Raw genomic sequence first — 22,204 nt, 5'->3', positions numbered from 1 at the left:
CAGCTAGATACGGTAGCGCGATCCCTCCCCACATGCTTGCGAAGCGTTGCTGCGATAGCATTGCTAGTAACGAAAAGCGAAGATGTAGTGCTAGGTCACAACCTCACAATTCATACACCACATGCAGTGTCAGCCTTGCTAAATTCTGCCCAAACCAGACACGTCTCATCAGCGCGGTTTACAAGATGGGAATTGGCACTAATGGCCCCCGTAAACATCACCATAAGGAGATGCAGTGCATTAAATCCTGCAACATATCTCCCAGGTGTGCCTGGACAGGCACAAAGGGTGGAGGATGAGAGTGGTGGGGAAGGAGAATTTAATACAAAGGAGGACACACATGATTGTATGGAATATTTGACCCAAAATTTTACCGCAAGGCCTGACATCAGTGACAACCCACTGGAAGATGTAGATCTTACCTTCTACACGGATGGTAGTTGTCACAGACAGTCGGACTCGGGAGACTTGTGTACTGGATACGCAGTCGTAGATGATCAAGGCACCATAGAAGCAGAACCACTAGGCCCACCTCACTCAGCCCAGGTTGCTGAACTGGTCGCCCTAACCAGAGCATGTGAATTGGCTAAGGGCAAATCAGCCAATATCTACACCGACTCTAGATACGCATTTGGGGTAGTCCATGATTTCGGAGCCCTATGGCGCCTCAGAAATTTCATGACGGCAGCTGGTACACCGGTAGCGCATGCAGCTCACATCAAAAGGCTTCTAGCAGCGATACAGGAACCCGACAGAGTGGCTGTTATCAAGTGTAAAGCACACACATATAGCCAGGACCCAGTATCACTTGGTAACAGCCGAGCAGATGAAGCTGCTAAGTTAGCAGCTGGTACCCCCAGACAGACAGACAGACACCACACAACTGATGGTATTTAATACCATCAACACACAGAAGTTGTGTGAGATGCAAAATTTGTGTTCCACACAGGAAAAGGCAGTCTGGAAGGCAAAAGGATATGGCCAGGAGTCCTCAGGACTCTGGACGGATGGACAGGGTAAACCAGTGGCCCCCAGAGCATATCTTCCATGTTTAGCTGAGGCAGCACACGGGCTGACTCATCTGGGCAAGGAGGGAATGTGCAAGTTGGTAAGAGCATATTGGTGCGCCCCAGGATTTTCATCTCATGCAGGTAAGAGAGCAATGTCATGCCTTACCTGTTTGAGGAAGAACATCGGAAAGGCAATACCAACAGAACCATCTCATATCCCACCTACAGGCGGCCCTTTTCAGGTAATACAGATTGACTTTATTCAATTACCCCCTTGTCGAAATTTGAAATATGTACTTGTTTGTATAGATGTATTCTCAAATTGGGTTGAAGCATTTCCTGCGGCCACAAATACCACTATGTTTACTGCTAAGAAAATTGTGCAGGAATTTGTGTGTAGATATGGTATCCCTAGAATAATCGAAAGTGATAGGGGTACCCATTTTACAGGTGATGTCTTTCAAGGAATGTGTATGTTGATGGGAATTGATAGTAAGCTGCACACTCCATACCGTCCACAGGCGAGTGCGAAGGTGGAAAGAGTGAACAGCACTATTAAAAATAAACTGAGCAAATTTATGGCAGAAACAGGATTGGCATGGCCAGAAGCTTTACCCATAGTACTGTACAGCATCAGAACCACTCCCAGGTCCCCTCTTAATCTGTCTCCCTTTGAAATCTTGTTTGGTCGACAACCGCATGTTATGATTAACCCTCAGGATGATTTGAAGTGTAACAATGAAGTGACTGTAAAGTACCTGATTAACATGAGTAAACAGCTAAGGAATCAAAATGATAATTTGAAGTTATTGATTCCTGATTTACCAGATAGTAATTGTCATGACATTGAACCTGGGGATTATGTAATGATACGGAATTTTCTACGCTCAGGTTGCCTTATTGACAGATGGTCAGACCAAGTCTTATTGACTAGCACTACAGCATTGAAGGTTGTCCAGAGAGAGACTTGGGTTCATTCGTCCCATTGTAAGAAGGTTGCTGATCCAGAGAGGTCCCGTGATAAGGAACAGACGGTAGAGGAAGTTGTATCACTGGAGTGTCTGTTCCAGGAGGACTGAGGCGGCACCTGAGCATTGAAAATCACAAGATCAAAAGCAGTTGTCGATTCCCTGTTCCCTTTTATTGTTTTTCTCCACTTCCCATCCCCTCTCCCTCAAATTATTTTTTCCCCCTTCTCATTCTTCTTCGTTTCCTCCTATAAGATGGACTTGCCCCAAGAGACTGTGATCCGGATTTTCCTGTTGACCATGATGTTGACCAGAGCAGTCTGTTCCGGCGAGAGTACCATGGAGGTCGAGAAAGGTTCTGGAATGGGTTCTGATGACAAAGATGGAGGCGTAGTTTTCCAAGAACAACTTAACCAACAAGTAAAGGCGAGTATCAGAAAACGATCCGATAGCATTGACAATAGAAGGAATTGTGAAGGATTGTTAGCTGAAGAAAACTGTATCTGTAGGCTCTGTGACAATGTAGTTGAGGATGGGTGCATCAAGAAATGCCAATCCAGTTTTAATATCCACATGGACCGGCAGCCCTTGAGTGACTATCACTCCTTAGTGGGTAGTGTGTTAAATCAAACAGATTGTTGGGTATGCTCTCAAGTACCTCAAGGTCATAGCAAATCAGGACTAGTACCATTTCCTTTAATGGTAGGGGAGGTACTTGAGCTAAAGGGTGGGGGACCGGTGGACAGGAGGTTTAATATCTCCAGTCCTCCTAGTTTGAAGCTCCACCAATATCATGTGGATAGATCCCTAATATGTTTTAACATTTCCAATCCCCGAAAGTCGGGAAATTGGGAAGTGTCATGGAGTAACCAAACCATGACCTTTTCATATAGAGCAGATAGAATGCCGACAGATACAGAGCTTATACGCCACATAGCCAGTAGAGAAAAATCTTTCCGATATAGGTATACCCTAGGAAGTAGGATTACGAGAGTTGGAGAGGTATCACCAGGATACTGTGCACATATCGTACAAGCTGATACGTGTACTAGACAGATGGGAGAATTAGGGTTAGGAGATTTCACATGGAAGATGTGTAATATGGTTATGTCCTACTCCGTCCCATATGTTCTCCCCGATAATGCATATTTCATATGCGGGAGGAAGGCGTATAAGTGGCTTGCCCCAAACTCTGAAGGATTGTGTTATATTGGAAAAGTACTGCCTGAAGTAATGACTGTATCACATGCCAAAATGAAAGATATACACCGTGTTGCCCAAGCTCCTTATACTCACACCCACTACGAGCACGTAGTTAAACGGCACCTGATAGAAAGAACAGAGCATCCGGCCTCTGACATGATCCATGAATCCACCGGGATTCAGGTTCTACTCGCGTTAGACATCACTTGCACCGCCAGAGGAGTGTTGAATTATAAATACATATCTGCGCTTGCAAATTTGTTAGACAATATCACAGAAATGTATGATGACACTTTTAGGTATACTGGAAGAGAGCTTCAAGCTTATAAAACAGAACTGGTTCAGCATAGAATGGTTCTTAATTATCTCACAGCAGTAACAGGTGGATATTGTGTCACACTGGCAACGCAGTACGGCGTGAAATGCTGCACATATATAACGAATAGTACCGAGGATCCGGTCGAGGTCATAGACCAAAAGATGGACGATATTCTCCAATTAAAGTGGGAATTTCGCAGGAGACACAATCTCACCCTTGCTGCTGTGGGTAATGAGCTGACTGGTTGGGTGTCATGGTTGAACCCGTGAAATTGGTTCTCTGGTTTAGGAGAATGGGCTCAAGGAGTCATAATGGATGTAGGGAAGTTTCTTCTATGTATCTTAGGTGTTGTCATAACGATTGGCTTGACATTTAGATGCGGTCAGGCTTTAATGAAGTGCAAACGTAGTACCAGGGTAATGAGTCTAAGGAGTGAGGAAATTGTAATTCCAATGGATTTGATTTATGACCCAACTGTAGAAACAATGATGTGATGAAAATGCGATTATACGGTCCGTTTCTTTCACCTGTTTTTCCGGTTTTTCCAAGGTAAAAAGACCCACTTTTTGACGAGGAATTTGATGACCCTGTATACAGACAACTGATGGATTAAAGAAGAAGTTTTGACAACCTTATACACAGATATTTGATGAACTATGCCATAGACCCCCAGTTTCCCTAGAAATTTTAAAATTACGCTAGCCCAACACTTTTGTAAGTCTATGGACATTGACAAAGCTTTTTGCCCACACCTTTTGACAAAAGCCCAAAGAAGACTGCATTCAACAGACACCGAACAAGACTTCAACCGACAAATGTTCATTAACCTGACATAGAATACCACTGCATTTACCATAATTGTGTCTTATCTTCATCTCTACAACCTTCAGGTAATTACACACATAGGGGTAAATTTACTAAGGTCCCGATTTTGACCAAGATGCCGTTTTTTTATCAAAGTGTCATCTCGGTAATTTACTAAGCAATAATCACGGCAGTGATGAGGGCATTCGTAATTTTTTGGAAGTCCAACAAAAAAATACAAATGAATACACCATTGGTCAAAACGCGGCTGTTTAAGTATGAATCTCGGTAATTTACTAAGAAGTGCAAAGCAAAAAAAAAACAAACACTGCCGTGAAAAATTACAACTCGTACAAAAGTGCTAAAAAAAAACAGACCTGCTTTTTTAATCCGTGATTGTATAGGCATGCACGGATCCATGAGATCCGTGCATGTATATCAGTGGGAAGGGGTTGGAAAGTGGTTATTTTCTTTAAAAAAATTGCGTGGGGTCCCCCCTCCTAAGCATAACCAGCCTCGGGCTCTTTGAGCCGATCCTGGTTGCAGAAATATGGGGAAAAAATTGACAGGGGTTCCCCCATATTTAAGCAACCAGCATCGGGCTCTGCGCCTGGTCCTGGTTCCAAAAATATGGGGGACAAAAAGAGTAGGGGTCCCCCGTATTTTTAAAACCAGCACCGGGCTCCACTAGCTGGACAGATAATGCCACAGCCGGGGGTCACTTTGATATAGTGCCCTGCGGCCGTGGCATCAAAAATCCAACTAGTCACCCCTGGCCGGGGTACCCTGGGGGAGTGGGGACCCCTTCAATCAAGGGGTCCCCCCCCCAGCCACCCAAGGGCCAGGGGTGAAGCCCGAGGCTGTCCCCCCCCATCCAATGGGCTGCAGATGGGGGGGCTGATAGCCTTTTGTGATAATGAAAATATATTGTTTTTAGTAGCAGTACTACAAGGCCCAGCAAGCCTTCCCCGCATGCTGGTACTTGGAGAACCACAAGTACCAGCATGCGGCGGAAAAACGGGCCCGCTGGTACCTGTAGTACTACTACTAAAAAAATACCCCAAAAAAGACAAGACACACACACCGTGAAAGTAAAGATTTATTACATACATGCACACAAACATACATACATACTTACCTTATGTTCACACGAGGGTCTGTCCTCTTCTCCAGTAGAATCCAAGGGGTACCTGTTGAATAAATTCTACTCACCAGATCCCGGGTCCCAGGGTCCTCGGGGCAACCATTTGTAATCCAGGTACTTGCATAAAATAACAAAACGGAAAGCCGAGCCACGAACTGAAAGGGGCCCCATGTTTTCACATGGGACTCCTTTCCCCGAATGCCAGAAACCCACTCTGACTTCTGTCTAAGTGGGTTTCTTCAGCCAATCAGGGAGCGCCACGTTGTCGCACCCTCCTGATCGGCTGTGTGCTCCTGTACTGAGTGACAGGCGGCACACGGCAGTGTTACAATGTAGCGCCTATGCGCTCCATTGTAACCAATGGTGGGAACTTTCTGCTCAGCGGTGACGTCACTTTAGGTCAACCGCAGGGCAGAAAGTTCCCACCATTGGTTACAATGTAGCGCATAGGCGCTACATTGTAACACTGCCGTGTGCCGCCTGTCACTCAGTACAGGAGCACACAGCCGATCAGGAGGGTGCTACAACGTGGCGCTCCCTGATTGGCTGAAGAAACCCACTTAGACAGAAGTCAGAGTGGGTTTCTGGCATTCGGGGAAAGGAGTCCCATGTGAAAACATGGGGCCCCTTTCAGTTCGTGGCTCGGCTTTCCGTTTTGTTATTTTATGCAAGTACCTGGATTACAAATGGTTGCCCCGAGGACCCTGGGACCCGGGATCTGGTGAGTAGAATTTATTCAACAGGTTCCCCTTGGATTCTACTGGAGAAGAGGACAGACCCTCGTGTGAACATAAGGTAAGTATGTATGTATGTTTGTGTGCATGTATGTAATAAATCTTTACTTTCACGGTGTGTGTGTCTTGTCTTTTTTTGGGTATTTTTTTTAGTAGTAGTACTACAGGTACCAGCGGGCCCGTTTTTCCGCCGCATGCTGGTACTTGTGGTTCTCCAAGTACCAGCATGCGGGGGAGGCTTGCTGGGCCTTGTAGTACTGCTACTAAAAACAATATCTTTTCATTATCACAAAAGGCTATCAGCCCCCCCATCCGCAGCCCATTGGATGGGGGGGGACAGCCTCGGGCTTCACCCCTGGCCCTTGGGTGGCTGGGGGGGGGACCCCTTGATTGAAGGGGTCCCCATTCCCCCAGGGTACCCCGGCCAGGGGTGACTAGTTGGATTTTTGATGCCACGGCCGCAGGGCACTATATAAAAGTGACCCCCGGCTGTGGCATTATCTGTCCAGCTAGTGGAGCCCGGTGCTGGTTTTAAAAATACGGGGGACCCCTACTCTTTTTGTCCCCCGTATTTTTGGAACCAGGACCAGGCGCAGAGCCCGATGCTGGTTGCTTAAATATGGGGGAACCCCTGTCAATTTTTTCCCCATATTTCTGCAACCAGGATCGGCTCAAAGAGCCCGAGGCTGGTTATGCTTAGGAGAGGGGACCCCACGCAATTTTTTTTGGGGATTTTACAGTGTTTAATTAAAAAAAAAAAAAAAAAAAATGAACCCCAGCACGGATCACACAGATCCGGCCGAGATTCATTGTAAAAAAGTCGGCAGTGTTTTGCTAATCACTGCCGTAAAAATAAAAAAATAAAACACGAATGACATCGACATCGGAACAAAAGAAAAACCCGAATACGACAGCTTAGTAAATCCGTCGTAACAAATTTAAAAAGTTGCAGTTTTACACTTTCGATGTCATTCGTGATTGAACTTTGACCTGAAACGGGAAAACACGAATCTTAGTAAATTTACCCCATAGTCGATAGGGAATACCCGCACAGATATCAGCATTCACATATTCCCCCATTCATGTATCATCACCAAAAATGTGCTCCCCCATTTTGTTACAACCACAGCCGAAAAGAGCTCGGTAAAGTTTGACAGCCCATCCACAGACCCGTACCACGGGATAAGAAGGAATTCAAATGTATACTTCGCAATACCTCGAAGCTTGATTTAAAACACGTACGGCACGATAATACATGACCCCCCAAACATGGATTCATACACACATGCTTCTGCTATCTCAATAGGTCATACCCTTTTCCTACCTTCTCCTCTCCTCCCTTACCCAATCATAGAAATGTATTTACACTTGATATATATTTTTCTCGTTTTGAAATGTTTTAGGAAGTGGCAGTTATTGTTGACTGCCAAAGGGTGGACTGTCAAAGTCAGAAAAATATCACTATGCACACTGCCATATCTGCACCTCATGCGAGCTCCCGCTGCGCGTGCAAGAGCTCTCCCGTGCGTGCGCATACTCGCAGTCGCGTGCACCCGCAGGCGCACGATATGCGGATTTACGGTAGAGTTTGTATGCGTCTAGCGGGCGACTCAATCGATATATATTTTAACCATATAATGTATTTTGTAGATTATGGTCCCTTTGATAGAATCTGAAAGTTTAGTTAATATAGCATGTTCATGGACAGAGAGATCCCTCTTTGTTTGATACGAAGGGTCAGACATGAGTCATACAGTGGTGTTTAGTATCCATCGGAAGAGTATTTAATTAGCAATATTCCGGTGTTGGTTTGAAGCAGATTAATCGCTCGTGCGAATAGTTATGGACATAAGAAGTTTATGTACTTTTACTATTATTTGCACTTACTTATCCATGCGGCGGGAAACCTAGTTTCCCACCCACCTGAGCAGTTGGAAATAGTCACAGCCCACCTGTATGAATCAACCTATAACCTTTTGTTATAATGCGAAGACGAATTCCTGTGTCCAATGAACAATGAGATTGTAGGGACCATTGAATTGTATTGTGTGTGTGGGGCATAAATAGACAAGCCGATCATATCCAGCTCTCACTCTTCAACGGTTCTCATTGCTGATAATCGGGAGCTGGATATCCAGAGGCGCATGCGATCGTTCCCCTTGTGCGTAAGTTTTTCTCCGCAATCATATTGTCTTTATTGGTATTGTGGGCCATATCTCTCTCTCTCTCTCCTCTCCTCTTTCTCTCATTTTTTTCCTTAAACGTACTTGTATTGTATTGTATTTCCTGTGTAGTTATCTGGTTAGTTAGTCTATGTTATATTGGTAGTGTATGACTTGTATTGTATTATTCTTTTGCAAGTATAACATTCATATAAGGCGTTAGACCCTAAGCCCGGCATTTGTGTATTTCTTATGGTGTTAAGTATTCTCAGGTCTGTCGGAGACGCTCGAACAGCTTTAAGTTAATAAGGTTACATTGTGTTGCATCTACACCCCACTATTACACTAAGGTTTTTCCTGTATAATACATTGTTCATGGTTTACATGTAAAGGTTTAACATTGTGAGCGTCTGCGCCGCTGGTGATCTTCTCGTGGTCCCGAGCGTACGCTACGCTAAGCGATTGCTACGCAACGTGCATACCCTTACGGTACTCCAGACGTCAATAGCGTACAGTGTTCTTAGGCCTCTTAAAGGGTTTTAAGTAAGATAAATATTTAGCTTTATCAAAACCTTTTAGGGTAACATAAATCCATGCCACTACTAAAGCATTTCTTGTGGCGCAGGGGAAACATCAAATGCACTCTATGCAGCTAGTCCCATGTTCGAATCCAACCCGCTCAGCTTAACATCCATATTATTTATTTACTTTTAATGGGATCATTCTATCAATTCATTTTTACCTTTAATTTTTGTTAATATTATTTCTATATTTCATTATTTTAACCCCTGGAATAATTACATTGCTGTTTAAACAACAAAAAGAATTGAAGAAAAAATAAATATTAAACAGACAATTTAAGGATTCGAAGATTTAAATATTTAAAGATTTTAAAATTTAAAACAGGGAGGGGGGGAGGGAGGGGGGCCTTTTGGGAGAAGGAGGGGGAAAAATAAAAATAGAAAAAAAATATATATATATAGAACCAAGAGAAAGTGTAAAAAGAGGATGGAGGAAGAAATCTGATGTTCATCATTACTAGTGGATTTTACTAAAGAACTTTAAAGGAACACACACAACAGGATTATACAGTTTCATCCTAAGAGGAAAGCTGTTTCCAAAATAGCTACTTCTAATAATTTTGTTTATTTATTAAACATACAATAAATGGATATTCAATAAATAATATATTAGGTAAATCAATAGATAAAATCTTCAGAGACTGCCAATGTTGTTCAGTTCGATGCTCTCATTCAGACCATCAGGTGTAAGGGTACCCAAAGAAAAAATCCAAAATGCCTCCCTTGTCAAGTAAAGGAGATTCAACTGAGGCAGCACAAGGGAACTCTCATCTGGGGACAACAACTGCAGGGAGAACACATATTTTCAGATGAACATGGGAGGGCAGAAGGCTGCCTAATACTGAAGCACCCCCAAACAACAAACCAAATGCAACAACTAGTACAAGCATTCCTGGGGGAAGGCCTGCAGCAGATGGATTTGCATATGGTGATGTCATCCAAGCAGTGGGTCAAAGTTGGCTTCAACCCTCGTCTGCATATGAAAAGAGAAAAGGGGCGTGCAGGGCATGGCGGCCTTTTGCGGCGCTTGGATGACCCCTAATTCACATTAAACACCTCCACCCTCCTTCGGTGTGGGGCTCATGTTGGCTATGCCCCAGCCCCTGAAGCATTCAAGCTGATTACTTGCAGCAGCTAGGCACTGTAATAGCTCCAGAGCTGCTCTGTAAGGCAACTAAAAGGGTGTGGGCCCTGCAGCACTACCTGTAGTTCGCATTGTGCGTTGGAAGGCACAAAGTAAGCAGACGGGAGAAGTCAAGATAGTGCGCAAGGGCATAGAAGGGAGTGGCTCAAGAAAAGAGAAGTGTAAACAGACAGCAAACTAGGCTGGAGAGAGACATGAGACAAAGAGATCTGAATTATACGAGAGCCGACCAGGGGAAACACAAATTATGCAGTCAAGTTTCCCACATTTGGGGATATCGCAGGAGCAGCACACCCAGAGTGCAATTGGTGAGCCTTGCCCTGGGAGAAGCACCTTCATGATCATAGTATCTCACCTAGCAGGTAAGTAGGAGTTGGGCTAGAGCTGGGGAGGGTCGCTGCTCGGGCACCCCCCTGTCAAGTGAAGGAGATCCAACTGAGGCAGCACAAGGGAACTCTCGAAAGAAGAACAAGGCTAGAGGAAGATCTGAGACAAAGAAATCTGACTTTTACCAGAGCTGACCAGAGGAAAGCACAAACACAGTCCCCCACTACCACAAATAATGCTGTCAAGTTTACCACATTTGGGGAAATAACAGGGGTCAGCATATCCAGAATGCAATGAATGAACCTCACCCTGGGAGAACAATCTTCATGACCATGGTATCTCCTATGCAAAATAAGTATGATTTGGGATAGGGCTGGAGAGGGCCGCTGCTCAGGCACATCTCTGTCAAGTAAAGGAGATTCAACTGAGGCAGCACAAGGGAACTCTCATCTGGGGACAACAACTGCAGGAGGTACACATATTTTCAGATGAACATGGGAGGGCAGAAGGCTGCCTAATACTGAAGCACCCCCAAACAACAAACCAAATGCAACAACTAGTGCAAGCATTCCTGGGGGAAGGCCTGCAGCAGATGGATTTGCATATGGTGATGTCATCCAAGCAGTGGGTCAAAGTTGGCTTCAACACTCATCTGCATATGAATAGAGAAGAGGGGCGTGCAGGGCATGGCGGCCTTTTGCGGCGCTTGGATGACCCCTAGTTCGCATTAAACACCCCCACCCTCCTTCGGTGTGGGGCTCATGTTTGCTATGCCCCAGCCCCTAAAGCATTCAAGCTGATTTCTTGCAGCAGCTGGGCACTGTAACAGCTCCAGAGCTGCTCTGTAAGGCAAGTAAAAGGGTGTGGGCACTGCAGCACTACCTGTAGTTCGCATTGTGCGTTGGAAGGCACAAAGTAAGCAGACGGGAGAAGTCAGGATAGTGCGCAAGGGCATAGAAGGGAGCGGCTCAAGAAAAGAGAAGTGGAAACAGACAGCAAACTAGGCTGGAGAGAGACCTGAGACAAAGACATCTGAATTATACGAGAGCCGACCAGGGGAAACACAAATTATGCAGTCAAGTTTCCCACATTTGGGGAAATCACAGGGGCAGCACACCCAGAGTGCGATGGGTGAGCCTTGCCCTGGGAGAAGCACCTACATGATCATAGTATCTCACCTGGCAGGTAAGTAGGAGTTGGGCTAGAGCTGGGGAGGGTCGCTGCTCGGGCACCCCCCTGTCAAGTGAAGGAGATCCAACTGAGGCAGCACAAGGGAACTCTCGAAAGAAGAACAAGGCTAGAGGAAGATCTGAGACAAAGAAATCTGACTTTTACCAGAGCTGACCAGAGGAAAGCACAAACACAGCCCCCCACTACCACAAATAATGCAGTCGAGTTTCCAACATTTGGGGAAATCACAGGGGTCAGCATACCCAGAATGCAATGAATGAACCTCACCCTGGGAGAACAATCTTCATGACCATGGTATCTCCTATGCAAAATAAGTATGATTTGGGATAGGGCTGGGGAGGGCCGCTGCTCATGCAAATCTCTGTCAAGTAAAGGCGATTCAACTGAGGCAGCACAAGGGAACTCTCATCTTGGGACAACAACTGCAGGGAGAACACATATTTTCAGATGAACATGGGAGGGCAGAAGGCTGCCTAATACTGAAGCACCCCCAAACAACAAACCAAATGCAACAACTAGTGCAAGCATTCCTGGGGAAGGCCTGCAGCAGATGGATTTGCATATGGTGATGTCATCCAAGCAGTGGGTCAAAGTTGGCTTCAACCCTCGTCTGCATATGAAAAGAAAAAAGGGATGTGCAGGGAATGGCGGCCTTTTGCGGCGCTTGGATGACCCCTAATTCGCATTAAACATCTCCACCCTCCTTCGGTGTGGGGCTCATGTTGGCTATGCCCCAGCCCCTGAAGCATTCAAGCTGATTTCTTGCAGCAGCTGGGCACTGTAACAGCTCCAGAGCTGCTCTGTAAAGCATGTAAAAGGGCGTGGGCCCTGCAGCACTACCTGTAATTTGCATTGTGCGTTGGAAGGCACAAAGTAAGCAGACAGGAGAGGTCAGAATAGTGCGCAAGGGCATAGAAGGGAGCGGCTCAAGAAAAGAGAAGTGGAAACAGACAGCAAACTAGGCTGGAGAGAGACCTGAGACAAAGAGATCTGAATTATACGAGAGCCGACCAGGGGAAACACAAATTATGCAGTCAAGTTTCCCACATTTGGGGAAATCGCAAGAGCAGCACACCCAGAGTGCAATGGGTGAGCCTTGCCCTGGGAGAAGCACCTTCATGATCATAGTATCTCACCTGGCAGGTAAGTAGGAGTTGGGCTAGAGCTGGGGAGGGTCGCTGCTCGGGCACTTCCCTGTCAAGTGAAGGAGATCCAACTGAGTCAGCACAAGGGAACTCTCGAAAATAGAACAAGGCTAGAGGAAGATCTGAGACAAATAAATCTGACTTTTACCAGAGCTGACCAGAGGAAAGCACAAACACAGTCCCCCACTACCACAAATAATGAAGTCGAGTTTCCCACATTTGGGGAAATCACAGGGGTCAGCATACCCAGAATGCAATGAATGAACCTCACTCTGGGATAACAGTCTTCATTACCATGATATCTCCTATGCAAAATAAGTATGCTTTGGGATAGGGCTGGGGAGGGCCGCTGCTCAGGCACATCTCTGTCAAGTAAAGGAGATTCAACTGAGGCAGCACAAGGGAACTCTCATCTGGGGACAACAACTGCAGGGAGAACACATATTTTCAGATGAACATGGGAGGGCAGAAGGCTGCCTAATACTGAAGCACCCCCAAACAACAAACCAAATGCAACAACTAGTACAAGCATTCCTGGGGGAAGGTCTGCAGAAGACGGATTTGCATACAGTGATGTCATCCAAGCAGTGGGCCAAAGTTGGCTGGAACCCTCATCTGCATATGAAAAGAGAAAAGGGGTATGCAGGGAATGGCGGCCATTTGCGGCGCTTGGATGACCCTTAGTTCGCATTAAACACCCCCACCCTCCTTCGGTGTGGGGCTCATGTTGGCAATGCCCCAGCCCCTGAAGCATTCAAGCTGATTTCTTGCAGCAGCTTGGCACTGTAACAGCTCCAGAGCTGCTCTGTAATGCAAGTAAAAGTTTGTGGGCCCTGCAGCACTACCTGTAGTTTGCATTGTGCATTGGAAGGCACAAAGTAAGCAGACAGGAGGAGAAGTCAGGATAGTGCACAAGGGTATAGAAGGGAGGGGCTCAAAAAAAAAGAAGTGGAAACAGACTGCAAACTAGGCTGGAGAGAGACCTGAGACAAAGAGATCTGAATTATATGAAAGCCGACCAGTGGAATCACAAATTATGCAGTCAAGTTTCCCACATTTGGGGAAATCACAGGGGCAGCACACCCAGAGTGCAATGGGTGAGCCTTGCCCTGGGAGAAGCACCTTCATGATCATAGTATCTCACCTGGCAGGTAAGTAGGAGTTGGGCTAGAGCTGGGGACGGTCGCTGCTTGGGCACCCCCCTGTCAAGTAAAGGAGATCCAACTGAGGCAGCACAAGGGAACTCTCGAAAGAAGAACAAGGCTAGAGGAAGATCTGAGACAAAGAAATCTGACTTTTACCAGAGCTGACCAGAGGAAAGCACAAACACAGTCCCCCACTACCACAAATAATGCAGTCAAGTTTCCCACATTTGGGGAAATCACAGGGGTCAGCATACCCAGAATGCAATGAATGAACCTCACCCTGGGAGAGCAATCTTCATGACCATGGTATCTCCTATGCAAAATAAGTATGATTTGGGATAGGGCTGGGGAGGGCCGCTGCTCAGGCACATCTCTGTCAAGTAAAGAAGATTCAACTGAGGCAGCACAAGGGAACTCTCATCTGGGGACAACAACTGCAGGGAGAACACATATTTTCAGATGAACATGGGAGGGCAGAAGGCTGCCTAATACTGAAGCACCCCCAAACAACAAACCAAATGCAACAACTAGTGCAAGCATTCCTGGGGGAAGGCCTGCAGCAGATGGATTTGCATATGGTGATGTCATCCAAGCAGTGGGTCAAAGTTGGCTTCAACCCTCGTCTGCATATGAAAAGAGAAAAGGGGCGTGCAGGGCATGGCGGCCTTTTGCGGCGCTTGGATGACCCCTAGTTTGCATTAAACACCTCCACCCTCCTTCGGTGTGGGGCTCATGTTGGCTATGCCCCAGCCCCTGAAGCATTCAAGCTGATTTCTTGCAGAAGCTGGGCACTGTAACAGCTCCAGAGCTGCTCTGTATGGCAAGTAAAAGGGTGTGGGCCCTGCAGCACTACCTGTAGTTCGCATTGTGCGTTGGAAGGCACAAAGTAAGCAGATGGGAGAAGTCAGGATAGTGCGCAAGGGCATATAAGGGAGCGGCTCAAGAAAAGAGAATTGGAAACAGACAGCAAACTAGGCTGGAGAGCTCTTCTGTCTATATTTTGCAAACCTGCTCTTGTCCTCTCCAGCTGCTCCATGTAGATTTGACGTCTGGAAAGGTGCATAACCCACTGACAAGCAGGCACACTCCTGCATGAGTTTTCTCTCTCACTAGCTGGATGATACACAATCATTTGCATGTGCTCCACCTCCGACACACCACCCACCCAACCACCCAGTGACCAGAGCCACCCACAAGCCAACTGGCTCCGTGATTTAATTTGCACAGTGTAGTCATCCAGGCAGCATGTCCTTCTCAATGGAAGGATCTCTGTTTCCATGGAATCTTCCACATTGGAATGCTGCGGAACAAAAAGGATTTAAATATTCAGCTTGCTAGCATTCAATGTACCTGCGGCTTGGCTTTAGCACATTGGTCTTCATCCTGTGGCCCTCCAGCTGCTGTGAAACTACACATCCCAGCATGCCCTGCCACATTTTTGCTATTAAGGTATGCTAAAACTGAGGCAGGGCATGCTGGGATGTGTAGTTCCACAGCAGCTGGAGGGTCGCAGGTTGAAGACCCATGTTCTAGCATGCCTGTTCTATGATGCATGTACCGTGATGTCACAATCAGCTTGGAATGGGGTGTCTAGCAGGCATTTGCTGACAGACACTTGAGGGAGACACACATCAGGAGATGCAGCATATCGGAGGTCTTCGATGCCTTTCCAGCAAATGCACACCACCTGCTGCTGGTCTGGACACAAAACAATGCCCACAATCGAAGTCCCAAAATGCCCAACTACAGGATTCATGTAAGTAGTGAATTTAGGAATGAATTTAGAAGTAGGAAATTAAGTTAGTTCACAAGTACATTCAAATTCAGATCTAAAGTCTAGGTAGGCCTCACGTCCTGGCAGCCCCCAGCACTTAAAAATGCCTTGATTAGAGGTAGAGAATTAAATGTAGATAAAAAGTAGACACAAAATAAGACTCCACAGAGCAGTTATCAGGTGTCTTTATCAATTGTTGCATTTAAAAAATCAAGCAATTAGGGAACACAATGTTGCAACAATGTAACCCTATTTGCAAAATAGTACTAAATAAGTTTGTCGATGTAAGACATTTGCAAAGGCGCATCCAAAACACGCTGGAAAATGCAACTGAATCTGTTTTTGGAGGCTAGAATAGGAAATGTGCATCGGTCCTACAAGTACTGAAAGCTCTTCTACCATCTCCCTTTTCTGAAAAGCCATTTAATATATGATTCCCAGATAGGGGACATATCAGATATTGCCTTTCAAAAGCAGCAAATATCATACCACTTCTATTGCCATCAAAGATAAACATTGATTGTTTTCAGATATTGGATTGAAAAAGCAGTCTTTATTGACATAAAGAAGCAAAAAAACATACATAAACATTACACACATAAGTACTGTGTTGCAGCACAGATAAAACACAATACAAATGCTGTCGGTATAGTACAGTTCAAGAACTACAGCACAGGCCAGCCTACACTATAAATCATGAACTGCACTATACATTTAAACTATACAATAATACAACAGTTAATAAGGCTATGTGTGTGGAGTGTAAGAGGGTGAGGGAATCACAAGACCGAAGCTTTATTGTAACACAGTCACATATAAGGGGAGGGGCAATAAATAGAAAGGTATCCTTTACTATAGAATGTAGTCCAATCCGACCTCTGTGCTCTTCCACAACTGAAAAACGGATAGTGTTCCCAAGCATTCCATCCTGGAATATTTTTGGTCTTTCGCCAATGAAGAAAACAATCCCTCCCTCCAGCAGACCCTTCAACCACGATACAAGATCACAGCCAAAAGGCCGAGAAGCAACTACACTTGAGCTTAACAAAAATGGCTAAAACTTAGTGGAGGAAAGTGCAGTGCACCAAAACATAAGCTGACACAATCATGGAGAATGTGCCAGCATATATGCTCTTCTATCTATATTTTGCAAACCTGCTCTTGTCCCCTCCAGCTGCTCTATGTAGATTTGACGTCTGGCAAGGTGCATAACCCACTGACAAGCAGGCACACTCCTGCATGAGTTTTCTCTCTCACTAGCTGGATGATACACAATCATTTGCATGTGCTCCACCTCCGACACACCACCCACCCAACCACCCAGTCACCAGAGCCACCCACAAACCAACTGGCTCCGTGATTTAATTTGCACAGTGTAGTCATCCAGGCAGCATGTCCTTCTCAATGGAAGGATCTCTGGTTCCATGGAATCTTCCACATTGGAATGCTGCGGAACAAAAAGGATTTAAATATTCAGCTTGCTAGCATTCAATGTACCTGCGGCTTGGCTCTAGCACATGGGTCTTCATCCTGTGGCCCTCCAGCTGCTGTGAAACTACTCATCCCAGCATGCCCTGCCACAGTTTTGCTATTAAGGTATGCTAAAACTGAGGCAGGGCATGCTGGGATGTGTAGTTCCACAGCAGCTGGAGGGTCGCAGGTTGAAGACCCATGTTCTAGCATGCCTGTTCTATGATGCATGTACCGTGATGTCACAATCAGCTTGGAATGGGGTGTCTAGCAGGCATTTGCTGACAGACACTTGAGGGAGACACACATCAGGAGATGCAGCATATCGGAGGTCTTCGATGCCTTTCCAGCAAATGCACACCACCTGCTGCTGGTCTGGACACAAAACAATGCCCACAATCGAAGTCCCAAAATGCCCAACTACAGGATTCATGTAAGTAGTGAATTTAGGAATGAATTTAGAAGTAGGAAATTAAGTTAGTTCACAAGTACATTCAAATTCAGATCTAAAGTCTAGGTAGGCCTCACGTCCTGGCAGCCACCAGCATTTAAAAATGCCTTGATTAGAGGTAGAGAATTAAATGTAGATAAGAAGTAGACACAAAATAAGACTCCACAGAGCAGTTATCAGGTGTCTTTATCAATTGTTGCATTTAAAAAATCAAGCAATTAGGGAACACAATGTTGCAACAATGTAACCCTATTTGCAAAATAGTACTAAATAAGTTTGTCGATGTAAGACATTTGCAAAGGCGCATCCAAAACACGCTGGAAAATGCAACTGAATCTGTTTTTGAAGGCTAGAATAGGAAATGAGCATCGGTCCTACAAGTACTGAAAGCTCTTCTCCCATCTCCCTTTTCTGAAAAGCCATTTAATATATGGTTCCCAGATAGGGGACATATCAGATATTGCCTTTCAAAAGCAGCAAATATCATACCACTTCTATTGCCATCAAAGATAAACATTGATTGTTTTCAGATATTGGATTGAAAAAGCAGTCTTTATTGACATAAAGAAGCAAAAAAACATACATAAACATTACACACATAAGTACCGTGTTGCAGCACAGCCAAAACACAATACAAATGCTGTCGGTATAGTACAGTTCAAGAACTACAGCACAGGCCAGCCTACACTATAAATCATGAACTGCACTATACATTTAAACAATACAATAATACAACAGTTAATAAGGCTATGGGTGTGGAGTGTAAGAGGGTGAGGGAATCACAAGCCCGAAGCTTTATTGAAAGACAGACACATATAAAGGGAGGATTAATAAATACAAAGATATCCTTTACTATAGAATGTAGTCCAATCCGGTCTTTCAACTCTTCCACAACTGAAAAACGGATAGTGTTCCCAAGCCTTCCATCCTGGAATATCTTCAGTCTCTCGCCAATGAAGAAAACAATCCCTCCAGCAGACCCTTCAACCACGATACAAGATCACAGCCAAAAGGGCGAGAAGCCACTACACTTGCGTTTAACCAAAATGGCTAAAACTTAGTGAAGGAAAGTGCAGTGCACCAAAACATAAGCTGACACAATCATGGAGAATGCGCCAGCATATATGCTCTTCTATCTATATTTTGCAAACCTGCTCTTGTCCCCTCCAGCTGCTCCATGGAGATTTGACGCCTGGCAAGGTGCATAACCCACTGACAAGCAGGCACACTCCTGCATGAGTTTTCACTCTCACTAGCTGGATGATACACATTCATTTGCATGTGCTCCACCTCCGACACACCGCCCACCCAAATACCCAGTCACCAGAGCCACCCACAAGCCAACTGGCTCCGTGACTTAATTTGCACAGTGCAGTCATCCAGGCAGCATGTCCTTCTCAATGGAATAATCTCTGGTTCCATGGAATCTTCCACATTGGAATGCTGCGGAACAAAAAGGATTTAAACATTCAGCTTGCTAGCATTCAATGTACCTGCGGCTTGGCTCTAGCACATGGGTCTTCATCCTGTGGCCCTCCAGCTGCTGTGAAACTACACATCCCAGCATGCCCTGCCACAGTTTTGCTATTAAGGTATGCTAAAACTGAGGCAGGGCATGCTGGTATATGTAGTTCCACAGCAGCTGGAGGGTCGCAGGTTGAAGACCCATATTCTAGCATGCCTGTTCTATGATGCATGTTCCGTGATGTCACAATCAGCTTGGAATGGGGTGTCTAGCATGCATTTGCTGACAGCCACTTGAGGGAGACACACATCAGGAGATGCAGCATATCGGAGGTCTTCGATGCCTTTCCAGCAAATGCACACCACCAGCTGCTGGTCTGGACACAAAACAATGCCCACAATTGAAGGCTCAAAATGCCCAACTACAGGATTAATGTAAGTAGTGAATTTAGGAATGAATTTAGAAGTAGGAAATTAAGTTAGTTCACAAGTACATTCAAATTCAGATCTAAAGTCTAGGTAGGCCTCACGTCCTGGCAGCCCCCAGCATTTAAAAATGCCTTGATTAGAGGTAGGGAATTAAATGTAGATAAGAAGTAGACACAAAATAAGACTCCACAGAGCAATTATCAGGTGTCTTTATCAATTGTTGCATTTAAAAAAAATCAAGCAATTAGGGAACACAATGTTGCGACAATGTAACCCTATTTGCAAAATAGTACTAAATAAGTTTGTCGATGTAAGACATTTGCAAAGGCGCAAACAAAACACGCTGGAAAATGCAACTGAATCTGTTTTTGGAGGTTAGAATAGATGCAGGATCAAGTAGCTCAATGGGTAGGGTATTTGATTAGAATTCAACAGGTTATAGGTTTGAATCCTGGGTATGATAGTTTGAGGTGTTATTTAATAAAGTATGTTTATATATTAGTCACACATGGCTTACTTGTACAAATGGCATGTCACCAGTTAGTGCTGACTGCTGATATGCCATTTGCACAAACACGCCATGTGTGACTGTATATGCATTTAAGGAGGGCACCCCGGCAATACCACAAACCATTGAGTGTCAAGTATACTAGATATATCTTCATATCTCATGTGCTTTCTCTGAGAGCAATCTTGTTATGCCCCTTCCCCACAAGGCATGCGCCTTTTGTCCATATTGCAAAAATGGGGAGGGGGGGGCATATAATTATCTGTCACAGGGCACCAAAAAGTCTAGTTATGGCTCTGGTATGCATTATGTAATCTGGCAGACCATATCTCCAACACTGGCTGGTTGGAATAGAAATCCGGTTATCTATGTGAGCAAATGACCATCAACGATTTACTCTCAAACACTAGAAAATGGACAAAAATGGTCCCCTAAACAAATTGGTTAAATTTTGGGTTTAACTAATTTGTGTAATGACCATTTTTGACCACTTTTCTAGTGTTTGGGAGCAAATGGTTAATTGACATTTGCTCCTATACATTACCAGATTTTCATTCCATCCATCCAGACTGGATAGATAGCCTGACAGATAATTGTGTAGTGTACGCCCAGGATAACTGTCAGTTGTGCTTTCTTTTATGACGGCACATAAATGGGTGGGCAGATCCAGAGCAAGCACTGCCCACTCATGCATAGTTGTCAACTGATGTGAAGTTCCAGGGGGCAATCTCAGTTATAAAGAAAAGTATCTGGAAATTGTCCCTAGTTTAAAAAAAAAATAAAAAAAATTGATCAACTCCATTTATTTAGTATGATATCCCAGGTGATAGGATGCCGGCAGTCAGAACAACATACTTTATTAAATAACACATCTCAAACTACCATACCCAGGATTCAAACCTATAACCTGTTGAATTCTAATCAAACACCCTACCTATTGAGCTATTTGATCCTGCATAAAAATTGTGAACATTATATGAAGCTATTGGTACTTTGAAAAAAAAAGTATTACAACGCAGCAGATCCATGCAGTTTGCAGCCACACACTACATGTATCTGCTCAGCCACAATGCTGATTATTTCTTCACAAAGTACAAGGTGAGCTCCAAACAGAATTCTCTAGCTTAGAATTATGCCAAACCTAGAAGTCGGGCCCCCCACCCTGGGATCCCCCAGAGGGAGGCCTGCACCGTCATGCGGCAGGCTTGTCCGTTTTGGAAGCAGGCTAATGGGCAGCCCAGGCTTGCTTCAGTCTGGGCTTGGCAGGTCTGGAAGCATGAGCTTGCTTTGGGTATGCCTGACCTTGGGTACGCTTTACCTTGAGGATGAAAGGGCCAAGGGAAAGTACTTTTAGCCTTCTGCGTGGTAGGAGTCATACTAGGTAGGCAAGCAGTTTTAGCAGTAGCCAGATCAGCTACAATCTTATTGAGGTCTTCTCCAAAGAGAGTGTCTCCCTTGAAAGGAAGCACCTCCAGGGTTTTCTTGGAATCCATATCCACCGACCAGGATCTCAACCAGCTGTATAAAGTATTACCTTGGAACTGGCTCTCCACTCCCCATTATCTGGTTATCATGGCTTCCTCCGCCAGTGTCCAGACTCGCTTGCTGAAGCTCGGCCACTTCTTCCTAGCAGCAGGCTCCTGGATCACTGGGCAGCAGAGGTGCTTTGGAGCCGGAAGGGGGCGGAGCAATCAGGCAGGCAGTTGCAGTGCTGCCCAGCTATCTGTGGTGTGAGAAGAAGCAGGGGCACCCCACCGCTGGCAGTGCTGCAGCTAGCGGTGGTGGCAGCGGCGAGGCTGCTGGGCTGGGTCTTGAAAAAGGTGGAAAGAAGGGTGTTACGGCATGGAATGTACAAACTGCGAGACCCTGCTGGTAGCGCCTTTGTCTATTTAGTAGGAAGGGCACGTAACAGCCGGAGGGCAATGGAGGAAGCCCCTTTAGGGCTGGAGCCCGGCGGCAACTGACTCCGTTGTCTCTGGCAGTTCCGCCCCTGGACTAGAGGAATGGTCAAGAACATGGCAACATTTAATGCCAAAAAATGCAAAATCATACACGTCTCAAAAATACAAAGGCTAACTATAATATTAAGGGCATTATAATGGCAAGAGGAAAGCTATCTAAGTATTACTATTTCAGGTGAGCAATGTAACAAAGCAATAGGAAAGGCAAGTCAGATGCTTGTTTGCATAGGTAAAGAACCAGTAGCAGAAAAAAGTAATACAGGTTGAGTA

At 45.2% G+C, this 22,204-nt stretch overlaps 8 non-coding genes across 8 annotated transcripts; all 8 read right to left on the bottom strand.

Moving 5' to 3' along the window:
• Window positions 1-10,276: 10,276 nt before the first annotated feature.
• Window positions 10,277-10,439, bottom strand: LOC134987125 (U1 spliceosomal RNA). Its single transcript, XR_010192851.1, has one exon. It is a non-coding gene; the product is annotated as a U1 spliceosomal RNA (small nuclear RNA).
• Window positions 10,440-10,591: 152 nt separating this feature from the next.
• Window positions 10,592-10,755, bottom strand: LOC134987154 (U1 spliceosomal RNA). Its single transcript, XR_010192878.1, has one exon. It is a non-coding gene; the product is annotated as a U1 spliceosomal RNA (small nuclear RNA).
• Window positions 10,756-11,426: 671 nt separating this feature from the next.
• LOC134987113 (U1 spliceosomal RNA) lies at window positions 11,427-11,589 on the bottom strand. Its single transcript, XR_010192840.1, has one exon. It is a non-coding gene; the product is annotated as a U1 spliceosomal RNA (small nuclear RNA).
• Window positions 11,590-11,741: 152 nt separating this feature from the next.
• Window positions 11,742-11,905, bottom strand: LOC134987149 (U1 spliceosomal RNA). The gene has a single exon (XR_010192872.1). It is a non-coding gene; the product is annotated as a U1 spliceosomal RNA (small nuclear RNA).
• A 670-nt stretch (window positions 11,906-12,575) lies between these two features.
• Window positions 12,576-12,738, bottom strand: LOC134987103 (U1 spliceosomal RNA). The gene has a single exon (XR_010192830.1). It is a non-coding gene; the product is annotated as a U1 spliceosomal RNA (small nuclear RNA).
• A 152-nt stretch (window positions 12,739-12,890) lies between these two features.
• Window positions 12,891-13,054, bottom strand: LOC134987097 (U1 spliceosomal RNA). The gene has a single exon (XR_010192823.1). It is a non-coding gene; the product is annotated as a U1 spliceosomal RNA (small nuclear RNA).
• A 674-nt stretch (window positions 13,055-13,728) lies between these two features.
• LOC134987098 (U1 spliceosomal RNA) lies at window positions 13,729-13,891 on the bottom strand. The gene has a single exon (XR_010192824.1). It is a non-coding gene; the product is annotated as a U1 spliceosomal RNA (small nuclear RNA).
• Window positions 13,892-14,043: 152 nt separating this feature from the next.
• LOC134987148 (U1 spliceosomal RNA) lies at window positions 14,044-14,207 on the bottom strand. Its single transcript, XR_010192871.1, has one exon. It is a non-coding gene; the product is annotated as a U1 spliceosomal RNA (small nuclear RNA).
• Window positions 14,208-22,204: the final 7,997 nt, after the last annotated feature.

Source organism: Pseudophryne corroboree, assembly GCF_028390025.1.
Source record: "Pseudophryne corroboree isolate aPseCor3 chromosome 7 unlocalized genomic scaffold, aPseCor3.hap2 SUPER_7_unloc_7, whole genome shotgun sequence".
NCBI classification, from domain to species: domain Eukaryota; kingdom Metazoa; phylum Chordata; class Amphibia; order Anura; family Myobatrachidae; genus Pseudophryne; species Pseudophryne corroboree.
Note: the sequence above shows the minus strand (reverse complement) of the source record. Positions and strands in the feature narration are given on the sequence as shown.